Genomic DNA, 12,091 nt, shown 5'->3' on the forward strand with positions numbered 1-12,091 from the left:
AGAGCTCCATTTTGGTCTCATCTGACCACAACACTTTCATCCAGTTGTCCTCTGAATCATTCAGATGTTCATTGGCAAACTTCAGACGGGCATGTATATGTGCTTTCTTGAGCAGGGGGACCTTGCGGGCGCTGCAGGATTTCAGTCCTTCACGGCATAGTGTGTTACCAATTGTTTTCTTGGTGACTATGGTCCCAGCTGCCTTGAGATCATTGACAAGATCCTCCTGTGTAGTTCTGGGCTGATTCCTCACTGTTCTCATGATTATTGCAACTCCATGAGGTGAGATCTTGCATGGAGCCCCAGGCCGAGGGAGATTGACAGTTCTTTTGTGTTTCTTCCATTTGCGAATAATCGCACCAACTGTTGTTACCTTCTCATCAAGCTGCTTGGCAATGGTCTTGTAGCCCATTCCAGACTTGTGTAGGTCTACAATCTTGGCCCTGACATCCTTGGAGAGCTCTTTGGTCTTGGCCATGGTGGAGAGTTTGGAATCTGATTGATTGATTGCTTCTGTGGACAGGTGTCTTTTATACAGGTAACAAGCTGAGATTAGGAGCACTCCCTTTAAGAGTGTGCTCCTAATCTCAGCTCGTTACCTGTATAAAAGACACCTGGGAGCCAGAAAACTTTCTGATTGAGAGGGGGTCAAATACTTATTTCCCTCATTAAAATGCAAATCAATTTATCACATTTTTGACAAGCGTTTTTCTGGATTTTCTTGTTGTTATTCTGTCTCTCACTTTTGAAATAAATCTACCATTAAAATTATAGACTGGTCATTTCTTTGTCAGTGGGCAAACGTACAAAATCAGCAGGGGATCAAATACTTTTTTCCCTCACTGTACACAGCGCGAGCACTTTCCTGTCGTGCTCATCTCCAACTGACCGGTCCGGATTATCGTTTAGGCACATCATGTCATTATTGTAAGAAACCTGGCCACCTCGTAAGTGTCACGCTAAAAAACAAGATCAGCAGCAAGGGAGAAGAAGAGGTTGGTGTGGTCATGGTTTTATGGTAAGAGGTGGCCGGCAGTATTTTCCTGCACAATCTGTCCCATATTATCAGCCTGGTCAATATCAATGTATTGCCCACCTCCCGTCCCCGCTGCTGCAGGGATGGAGAGGTCCCAATCAAACCATCAATCAGATACGTTTCCACCACCACCTGTACATAATCCTGTACAGCAGGATTATTATTATCACAATCAATAGGGATTCAGCCATTATTCGCTTTCATGTATAGGGGACGCCAGCTGACCTGGACACGCCTTCCACAGGGCTACGTTGACTCCATGTTTTCTCGTGTGGTGAGACCCCTTGCAAGATCTCCATGACGATGCCAGTGTACTGCAACATGTGATGAGCTCCTTATCCCTGCTGAGTCAGAAGCTGCTGAACTGCAACCTTGAGACTGCTAGAACATCTGGCTCACAATGGATTCAAGGTTTCACGTACAAAATGGCACCTATACAAAAGAGAAGTCAAATGTTTGGGTTTTCTCTTATCAAAAGGACAGAGAAGGCTGTCGGACAGCCGGATGGTGGTTGTGATGACTTCTTGGCTGCCCGCTACAAAACAGCTCAGACCCATCGTAGACCATTCTGATCCACTTTTGACTCCTGGGACACATACACCTGAGACTGTTTATGCAAAAAATGCTTTATGTTCCTCTCTAGCCCTGGAGACTACACGGAAATTTACCATCTGCCCACTCATGAACACTCTGGGGGTGGCACAAGGACATGCTGGACTACCCGGCTGTCTGCAGGCGGTTGCTGGGAGCGCTCTGTAGGTAACAGATGCAGAATGATTGGTCCTGTCACTTTTGGTGTTGCACATGGCCCTTCAGTTGAAACAGGTATTATCCAACATTGAAATACAACACATGACGTCTCAGTGCAGAACTATTCTCTGTGCTACCACAAATTTGACCATTAAATTTGTCTGCTAAATTCACAGGATGACGCCATTCCTTTACCTGAAAATCATGATTATTTAAAAGAAATTGTTTCTTCATGTAGCATTCGATCTGATCTGTCTGATACTCCTTTGTTTAACAGTAAGTATGTTTTTGTATTCGGATTGTGTTCTAAGCCCGCCAATCTCACACTCCACTCTAGTCGACAATCTAATATCTTCCTGTGCTAAACCAACAGCTCTCGCGATCGTCAAAACAAAGATGGTGTCTCACATCGTTCTCTATCAGGAGTGTCTGATAAGACCTCCCAATTGTGTATATGTGACTTAGGTCCTCAAATAAAGACACATCTCTCATGATGTTTGATATGACTACAAAACAACGCCACTGGTTCTGCTGTAAAGCAGAGGCCATTTGATGCCTTTTGAATGTCTGCAGGTCAATTGTACCCATATGCCAACCATTGGACGGCATAGAATGTTGTTGGTCATTGTAGACCGTTTCTCTAAATGGGTTGAGGCTTTTCTATGCACGAGGGAAAATGCTAAAACTGTCGTCAGGATTTTGGCAAAGGAGTTCTCCGTGGCCTGACCTTTTACCTGCCATTCTTACTGAAATTCGAATGACGCAATCTAAAACCACAGGCCTTTCACACTTTGAGGTGTTATTCGGACCTTTCCCCATGGCTTGGAAAATGTCTACTAAACTTTCTCAGTCCAAAGGAAGTAGTGTTATATTCATATAGACGACTACGTGTCTAAATTGCTTGATGTGTTGTGTGCGTGCTGAATTAAAATTACCTTTACCCCTCACAGAAACCCACACATCCTCTTATTCCAGGAGACCAGGTGTTATGACCTCAGAAGGACCGATCTGGAGACATGCAAGTTGGTTAAAAGCTGTTAACAAATGAGCTCTGTCCATTCTATTTTTCCTCCACCTATTCTCTATGGCAGGTTGCCTATTCGGGAACATACCTGTACCTCTGACGAGGTCTGAGCATCGGTGAACATGTCTACAAAAGAAGGAAGTCCTGTCCTGCTGGCTGACCTGCTTCACATTTTACACATATACATATAGTTTTTCTGTATTGACTCTCATCACAAAACCAATATCATGACTTGTCTGTGGATGGGTGATGTTAACCTATGACTTTAGAGAATTCCTTTTTGTTTATTCTATGCTACGCTAGAATAAAAGAGAGGAATGAAAGGAAATTCTCTTATATCATGTACTCTCTTATATTATGAACTGGTATCAAATACCTATGATGAATGTATACATTTAATTACCTTTTTGAATAAGCTGATCGCCTGAAATCTTTATTATAGTAGACTTATTTTGTAGTACGACCCTGTGCGTTGTGTGTTTTGTCTAAATCTGTCTGGCCCCTGCACCAGTAGAAACTGTCCACGCACTGCTGTTATCAATGTGTATAAATACTCTTGGCTTGCATGAATAAACTTGGACGTCTCGTGAGCATGCATGTGTCAGTGTGTGTTCATTTAGACTCCGCAGATCTGAAACGCTCTGAGGAAAACCACACTTTCTAGACCATAGCAGCACAGAACTAAAAGTTAATAGAAGTAACTAATTGTAGAACAGGCTGAAAGGGTTGACGGAGATCTGAAGATATATTATGAGATTCCTGAGATACATGGAAATCTAACAGCGTATATATATATATATATATATATATATATATATATATATTATATATATATATATATATATATATATATATATATATATATATATATATATAAAAGCAAACAAACAAAAGTGAAGCACAAAGATAATGTGCACGATGTGTACATTCAGTAGCAAGTTCTTAGTGAGTTTTTAAAAGGTCATGTCTTGTTCCTCCATAATTTTGCAGAACACACTGAATACACACTGAAACACACTTGCAGGAAACAATGTCCTTTTGAGTACAGCTTCCTGGACAGAGATATTTAACACATATGCACAAATTGTAGAAGTTCCAATTTGCTTCAAAAAATTTTTTTATTAAAATTAAAATAAACAAATGAATAAACTCAAAGGCAAAGCCTGCCTGAAAAACACCCTTGGGAGATAAATGACACACTATTATTAATGAAGCAAAAAAAAAAACACTTTCAATAAACTGCATGTGCACAAAGAAGGGATTAAATGTATGTGTGTCTACATTTTAACCACAGACAAACCAGGTAGAGCCACACTGAGTAAAGTCACACGAAACACGCAAACCAGTACTATCTTTTCTATACATTATAAACTACATTATTATTATTATTATTATTATTATTATTATTATTACTATTATTGTTGTTATTATTATTATTTTTTTATATTATTGTTATACTTCAAACTCACTAAGTAATATGTATATAAATGTATATACTAACTGCTGTCTAAAGTTGGTATTTGGGGTTAAGTAAATCAAATGACTTTAATAATGATATACAGACCGCAAATACAACAAAATCACAAAGCACAACCCACTGTTGTGTGCTAATTCAAAACTGCTAATTTATTGTAATCGATCTGTGTGTGCGTGGGACACTGGAACCAAGCTCCCTGCAGACGAGCACACATAGGAGAGGATCCGAGATTAATCTCAAACTTGCTAGAGAGTCCAACATAAACGGAAGGTCAGTACAAACAGTCAAGAAAAATGGCATGTATAAAATGATCAGTGTAAACATGGCAACAGTAAGCACCAGCACTCCTGGCTTCCTGTCTATGGCCTGGTTGAGGTCATGAGGTGCTTTCCAAGTTAACAAGTATGTGACTGCACACACAATTATAGGCAACACACATACCAGCATAATTATTACATTTCCAATTAAATATATGAACCTGCATCCAATTAGTAGCAAAAACACCACGATGCAGAGGATAATGGAACAAGAAGGGGAGAAAACCTCACCAAGTGATGGATATCTTTGGGAAATGCTTTCTACTGCCACTATCTGGTGAAGTAAATTCCCATAGAGCCTGGCTCCAAACAAAAGTGAAAAAATAAGTTCACATGGTTTAGAGTCTTCTTTGAAAAGGTATGCCACAAGGAATGGAATCAGAATCAGCTCCAGCAGGTCACTGAGGAGCAGGAAGATGGCGATGGATGAGATTCGACCTCTGTGCTTATGATGGCGGCACAAAACACCGAATGCCCAAAGCAGAACCCACACAGGATACCCATAGGAAAACCCACACAAAAACCAGCAATGAGGAAGATGGTCAGGCGGATGCTTTTGGTATTCAGGTATTCCCTTCTTGAATACCAGCTCTCAAAGCAGTGCATGATGTGATAGTTGTATCTAACTATAAATGGACAAAAGGATTGATTAATCTTTCTTTAATCAACAAAAATAATTGGGGGAAAAACATGCTGTGCTTTAAGAGTAATAAAGGAAATTCAGGATGTGCTGTCATAAGAAAATAATAAACCACCCTTTTGCTGATTATTTTCTTATAGCAGCATGTCCCATCATGTTTATAGTTCTAAATACTTAATGGATTGTGTAAACTACATTTCATATCATGCATAATGAAGAGAAAGAGAGAGAGAGAGAGAAAGAGAGAGAGAGAGAGAGAGAGAGAGAGAGAGAGAGAGAGAGAGAGAGAGATAGAGAGTAAAAATAATTGCCTTATCATAGCTGTCAATTATTTTCTCACATTTTATATGAGTGATGTTTTCTACTTACCAAAGCCACAGACCACAAAAGGAAATCAAACTGAGCACAAACCAAAAAGATGACTGCATAACAACCTTCACAGGATCTCTTAAACCTGAAACATTAAACATGTATTTGCATTAAAAAAACAAGCCATATAATTATTAAAACATTATGGACATCATGTTAAGCTTCAAGCAGATCAGTAAGTTTTCCAACATGGGGAAAGTCTTTAGGACACAGAACCTCATGGGTGCTGACAGCATCAAGAGATCAATCAACATACAGACATATTAGCTTGTTAAATATTATATATATATTTATATCTCCCTGGTGTTAAAATTTATTTTACTGTGATAGCTAAGTGAGTAAAATGTTATTATGTTAAATATGACACATTTCTTTACAATGTTAAGCAAGGTTACTTTTTTATTTCCATTTTTTACTGTTTCAGAATAATAAAAAAAGGAAAGCAAAAGTTATGGCACCCTGCATGGTCAATAATTAGTAACACCCCCTTTTTTTTAGCCAGATAAGAGTCCTTCAGTTCTTGCTTTGATCAGTTCCTTACAAAAGGCTTCTATTTCTGTGAAACTCTAGGGCCGTTTTGCATGCACTGCTCTACTGAGGTCAGCTTTTGGACGATGTTTAGGTCGGGGACTGTTAGGGCCATGCCAAACCTTCAGCTTGCTCCTCTTAAGGTAATAATTGTGGATTTTGAGCTCTGTTAAGGATCATTATCCTCTTGAAGAAACCATCCTATTTTCATCTACAGCTATTTTACAGACAGTTATAAAATACCGGCTTCATTGCTGATATTTCATTGAATCCATTCTTTCCTCTACCAGTTAAATGTTTCCCCTGTCACTGGTTGCAAAACAAACCCAAAGCATGATCGATCCACCCTGATGCTTAACAGTTGGAGAGGTGTTCTTTTCATTAAATTCTGTGCCCTTTTTTCTCCAAACATATCTCTGCACATCGTGGCCAAAAAGTTCTATCTTAATTCATCAGTCGACAGGACTTGTTTCCAAAATGCATCAGGCTCGCTTAGACGTTCATTTGCAAACTTCTGACATTGAATTTTTTGGTGAGGATGCAGGAAAGTTTTTCTTCTGATGACTCTTCCATGAGGTCATATTTGTGCAGGTGTCTTAAATCTTCCTGAAGGTCTTTTGCAGTCAAACATGGGTTTTGATTAGCCTATCTAGCAATCCTATGAGCAGTTCTCTTGGAAAGTTTTCTTGGTTTCCCAGACCCCAATTTGACCCCTACCATTCCTGTTAACTGCCATTTCTTAATTACATTACAAACTGAGGAAATGGCTACTTGAAAACATTTTGCCCGTCATTTTCTCATAGCTTTCTCCTGCTTTGTAGGCATCAATTATATTAATAATTGGAGTGCAAGCAGCTGCTTAGAGGAGCTTATGGCCACTGATTTTTGTTGTTGTTGTTGTTTTACACAGCTTCTTAAACTCGCCATAAATACCTGATTTTTATGCAATTTTAATTATTTGTACAAAAGTTATTTAATTATTTAAAAAGCTGTAGAAAGACTTGTTAAAATTGTGTTAGTCGCAAAAGCATTCATGGCATTCAAATCAAATATGTGCTCGTAACTGGATTTTTTAAAAACATTTCATATGGCACTAAGTAAAATCCCAATTAAATCTGAATTAACTCACAGTTGTGTGGAGAACTCGGGTGCCCCTGGTCCAGGTATATCCAAATTTGACCTTATAATTTAATTTAAAAAAGGAGAAAAGCTGACTGCCTGTAGCAGTGTGAGAAGGGGTGGAGAAAATAGAGACAGAGACACAATGTTGTGGTTGTGCTATAGAACCATATATACAGTAGGGGAAATAAGTATTGAACGTGTCAAGATTTTTTTCAGTAAAAATATTTCCAATGAGGTTATTCACATGAAATTTTCACCAGAAATCAGTATTAACTCAAGAAATCTGCAAATATAAAAAATTAACAACATTAAAGTCCATAAATAAAGTTATGTTTAATAAAGTGGAATGACACAGGAAAAAAATATAGAACACGCTAATAAAAAGCAGTTCTCCACGGCAAGGTAAGGCAAGGAACCAGCTGAAATCCATAAGTAAATAAACCCCTTATCTGTGCAAATTAATATCTGGGCTGGGTTAGTAAATTGATGGTCTATAAAAAGTTTTTTTATTACCAAGGTGTCACACAAAAAACATCTCATGATGGGTAAAAGCAAAGAGCTTTCCCAAGACCTTCGCAACCTTATTGCTGCAAAACATATTGATGTAATCGGATACAGACGTATTTCAAAACATCTGAATCCTCCAGTAAGCACCATTGGGGCCATTATCCTCAAGTGGAAGCAACATAACTCATGTCAACCAACTATGCACAGGAGCTCCTTGCAAGATTTCTGACCAGGGAGAAAGAAGAATAGTCAGAAGAGTAGCCCAAAAGCCAAGGACCACTCGGAAAGAGCTCCAGAAACACTTGGAGGCAGCAGGTACCATCGTCACAGAGAAAACAATAGACAATGCACTCCACTGCTCACACTCACCCCGCAAGACTCCATTACTAAAGAAAAGGCATGTCGAAGCTCATTTATCGTTTGCTAACTCATGTGGACAAGCCTATGAAATACTGAGAGAGTGTAGTCCAGTCAGATGAGAGCAAAATTGAACTTTTTGGCTGTCATACTACACACCATGTTTGGAGAATAAATGGCACTGCACATCACCCTTAAAACACTACACCAACAGTGAAGTTTGGAGGTGGAAGTATCATGGTGTGGGGCTGTTTTTCATCACATGGTACTGGCAGACTTCATATAATTGAAGGAACGATTAATGGAGCCCATTACCAGGAGATTCTTATGAAGAATCTGCTGCCATCCACCAGGATGATGAAGATGAGACGTGGGTGGACCTTCCAGCAGGAAAACAATCCAAAGCATACAGCAAAGGAAACTCTCAATTGGTTTAAGGTGTTAGAATGGCCCAGTCAATCACCTGACTGGAATCCAATTGAACAAGATTTAAAGACAATATGTTTATAAAAATGGACTAAAATCACACCTGAATACTGCAGCCGATTCATTTCTTCATACAGGAAATGTCTTGAAGCTGTCATTACAAACAAAGGCTTCTCCACTAAGTATTAAATAAATTTCAGTTAGCATGTTCAATATTTATTGTGCCCTGCGATGGACTGGCACCCTGTCTAGGGTGTACCCCGCCTTGTGCCTGATGCTCCCTGGGATAGGCTCCAGGTTCCCTCGTGACCCTGAAAAGGAGTAAGCGGTAGAAGATGGAAGGATGGATGGATGTTCAATACTTTTTTCCTGTCATATCCCTTTATTACACATAGACTTTAATGTTTGGATTTCTTTATATTTCCAGATTTTTTGAGTTAATAGCAAAGTCTGGTGAAAATATCATGCAAATAGCCTCATGAAAAATGTATTTACTGAAAAAAATGTTGATGCGTCCAATACTTATTTCAACCACTGTGTGTACAGGAGCATCTAAAAAAAAATTAGAATATCGTGCAAAAGTTAGTTTTTTCCCGTAATTTATTTCAAAAAGTGGAACTTTCATATATTCTACATTCATTGCACAAAATGAAATATTTCAAGCCTGTTTCATTTTAATCTTGATGATTACGGCTTACAGCTCATGGAAATCAAAAATCCAGTATCTCAAAATATTAGAATAAAGAATTTATAATACAGAAAGGGTGACCTGAGAAAAGCTCTAATCAGATAATTAACTCAAAACCCCCGTAAAGGTTTCCTGATGCTTTAATCTCTCAGTCTGGTTCAGTACATACATCCACTATCATGGGGAAGATGAAAGTAAATGCTGCATTTCATTTGGAAATCAAGGTCGCAGAGTCTGTAGGAAGAGTGGAGAGACACAGAATCCTCGTTGCTTGAAGTCCAGTGTGAAGTTTCCACAGTCAGTGATGATTCGGGGAGCCATGTCATCTGCTGGTGTTGGTCCACTGTTTTCTCAAGTCGAGAGTTGATGCAGCATCTACCATGAGATTTTAGAGCACTTCATGCTTCCATCTGCTGACAAGCTTTATGGAGATGCTGATTTCCTTTTCCAGCAGGACTCTGCACCTGCCCACAGTGCCAAAACTACTAGTAACTGGTTTGCTGACCATGGTGTTACTGTGTGTAGTGGGGTGTGTGTCGTGGTTAAAACGTCACCCTTATTAACTATGTGGCCAGTGGGCTCGCTCCCTACCACAGTATATAAATGGTCGTTGAGGCCTCTCAGAATGTGTCATGGTCGAAAACCTGCCCCTTCCTTCCGTTGCTACAGACTACAGAGTGTGACGTTGGGCTACCGAGACTGTGTGCAGGTTTGATGTGCTTCCCAATCTCAGTGCGGTGTGCCATCAAGGCTCCCAACTGTGTAGCATGGTAATTTAACGTAGCTCCGGTCGGAGCGCCAGCTGTCATCGTCACACCTAAAGATAACACATAAAGATGCTATCATGATTTTCGTATGTACCATCGTGAGTATCATGTCATTGGATCATGGGTCCTCAATTTTGCATGTGTTAAGGCGTGCTGAGTGAGATGTGGTCATATCGGTATAGCGCCTCCCCCTCACTCACGGAGCCACGTTGCTGTTCGGTTTTGTTTGGTTTTGCTGCTTGGTTGCTTTGATTTGTTTTTATTGTTTTATGTTCTGTTTTGTTTTGTTATTTTGCTTTGTGTTGGTTACTGTCACTGAGATCAGCTTTCTTTAATTCAACTGTGTTGTAACAGTCTTTATCAGTTATGTTGATACTGCTATGTGGTAGTAGTGGTTTTGGTCAGCTTTGGAAAACTTGCTACCTGTAATCAGTTTGAGTGTGGGTTATCTGTGTTTTTGTGACAGTATGTTTGTCTTTGTTTTGTGTTATTCTTTTGTTTGTCTGCTTTGAGCAAACTGTAATTGACTTTGTGTATTGTTTTCTCCTTGTAGGAGCTGAGTGTATCCTGAGGGGTATGGTTCTTTGCTGCACCTTTAGGCTTTACTTAATTAAGGGTCATCATTATTGCTGTGTTTATTTGCATTGAATTTTGTGGGTATGATTCTGATTAGTGGGGTGCTTTTCCCTTTTGTATAGCTGGTGCTGTCGTACTAGCCTGCCCTTCAAACAGGAAGCCTCAGTCCTCCTATGATTATTGTTAACTTTCTCTTGTGATTGTTTTATTTGACCAATGCCTGACTGCGTTGGCTGCTTCTTTTAAAATAGTTCTTGGCCAGTCTTTTTAACTTCAAAATAAAGTGTATTTTTTATATGGAAACCCATGCCTCTTGCCTGTTCTAAGTGGAACGTACTTGTGTGACCTTATTTGGGTTATTTTCCGCGTTTTCTCAGGGTGGCGTAGTTGGTATATTCACGAAAAGAAACAAACGAGTTGCATAGCTACACGTGGTGTAGTTGTAGAGCGAAACAAGCCAAATTGCCACACGTGGCGTAGTCGGCAGGATCACTATGGTATCTAAACAAAACGAGCCACATTGCTACATGTGCTTGATTGGCCAGCCGACTCGCCTGACCTGAACCCCATAGAGAATCTATGAGAGACACCAGACACAATACAGATGAACTGAAGACCGACATCAAAGCAACCTGGGCTTCCAGAACACCTCAGCAGTGCCACAGGCTGATTGCCTCCAGTAATTCATGCAAAAGGATTAAAGCCCCAGCCAAGTATTGAGTGCATAAATTAACATACATTTTAAATGATAAATTCTTTATTCTAATATTCTGGAGATACTGGATTTTTGATTTCCATGAGCTGTAAGCCATAAGTATCTAGATTTAGACAAAAAAAAGTCTTGAAATATTGAACTTTTTGTGTAATGAATCTAGAATATGAAATGGAATATTTATATGAAAGTTATGGAAAAAAAAATAACTTTTCCATGATGTTCTCATTTTTTGAGATGCACCTGTTTGTATTTGATAATTTAAGAATACTTTCTGGTAATTCAATTTTAGTTTCCCACCTAAAGCAGCACTAATCATAAGTCAGTTATCTACAGAATACAACTTGCTCTGTGGTTGACGTCTAAAGTAAAAAAGGGTCACTGACAGTAGATATTCACACAGGAACGCAACTGTTTCAGTCCCATGACTCATATCAGCACCTACCATGACGCACAACTTGGTCAGCAAGTCAGACTGAAAAACATTGGCAATATTAAAGCAACACAGAATAAAACCACCAACTGATAGCCATGTGCCTTTCAACATGTAATGCATTGAGATGCTTTTCCACTCACCACAGTTGGGATATTTGAGTTACTGTAACCTTCATGTCAGCTTGAAGCAGTTTAGCCATTCTCCTCTGACCGCTCTCTACACTGAGGCATTTCCACCCACAGATCTGCCACTCACTCAATGTTTTTAATTTTTAATCATTACCTGAACTCTCCACACCCCAGATCAGACCCAAAAAGCCAAATCAGCAGTTTCTGAAATACCTAAATCAGCCCATCTAG

General features: G+C 39.4%; 1 long non-coding RNA gene across 1 annotated transcript; it reads right to left on the minus strand.

Annotated features, from left to right (window-relative positions):
- Positions 1-3,919: 3,919 nt before the first annotated feature.
- Positions 3,920-7,438, minus strand: LOC108260552 (uncharacterized). Its single transcript, XR_001811188.3, has 3 exons — positions 7,271-7,438; positions 5,614-5,698; positions 3,920-5,230 (listed from the first exon to the last, which is right to left on the minus strand). It is a non-coding gene; the product is annotated as an uncharacterized LOC108260552 (long non-coding RNA).
- Between the last annotated feature and the right edge of the window lie 4,653 nt (positions 7,439-12,091).

The sequence above is a fragment of the Ictalurus punctatus genome, chromosome 29 (assembly GCF_001660625.3).
Source record: "Ictalurus punctatus breed USDA103 chromosome 29, Coco_2.0, whole genome shotgun sequence".
Classification (NCBI taxonomy): Eukaryota; Metazoa; Chordata; class Actinopteri; order Siluriformes; family Ictaluridae; genus Ictalurus; species Ictalurus punctatus.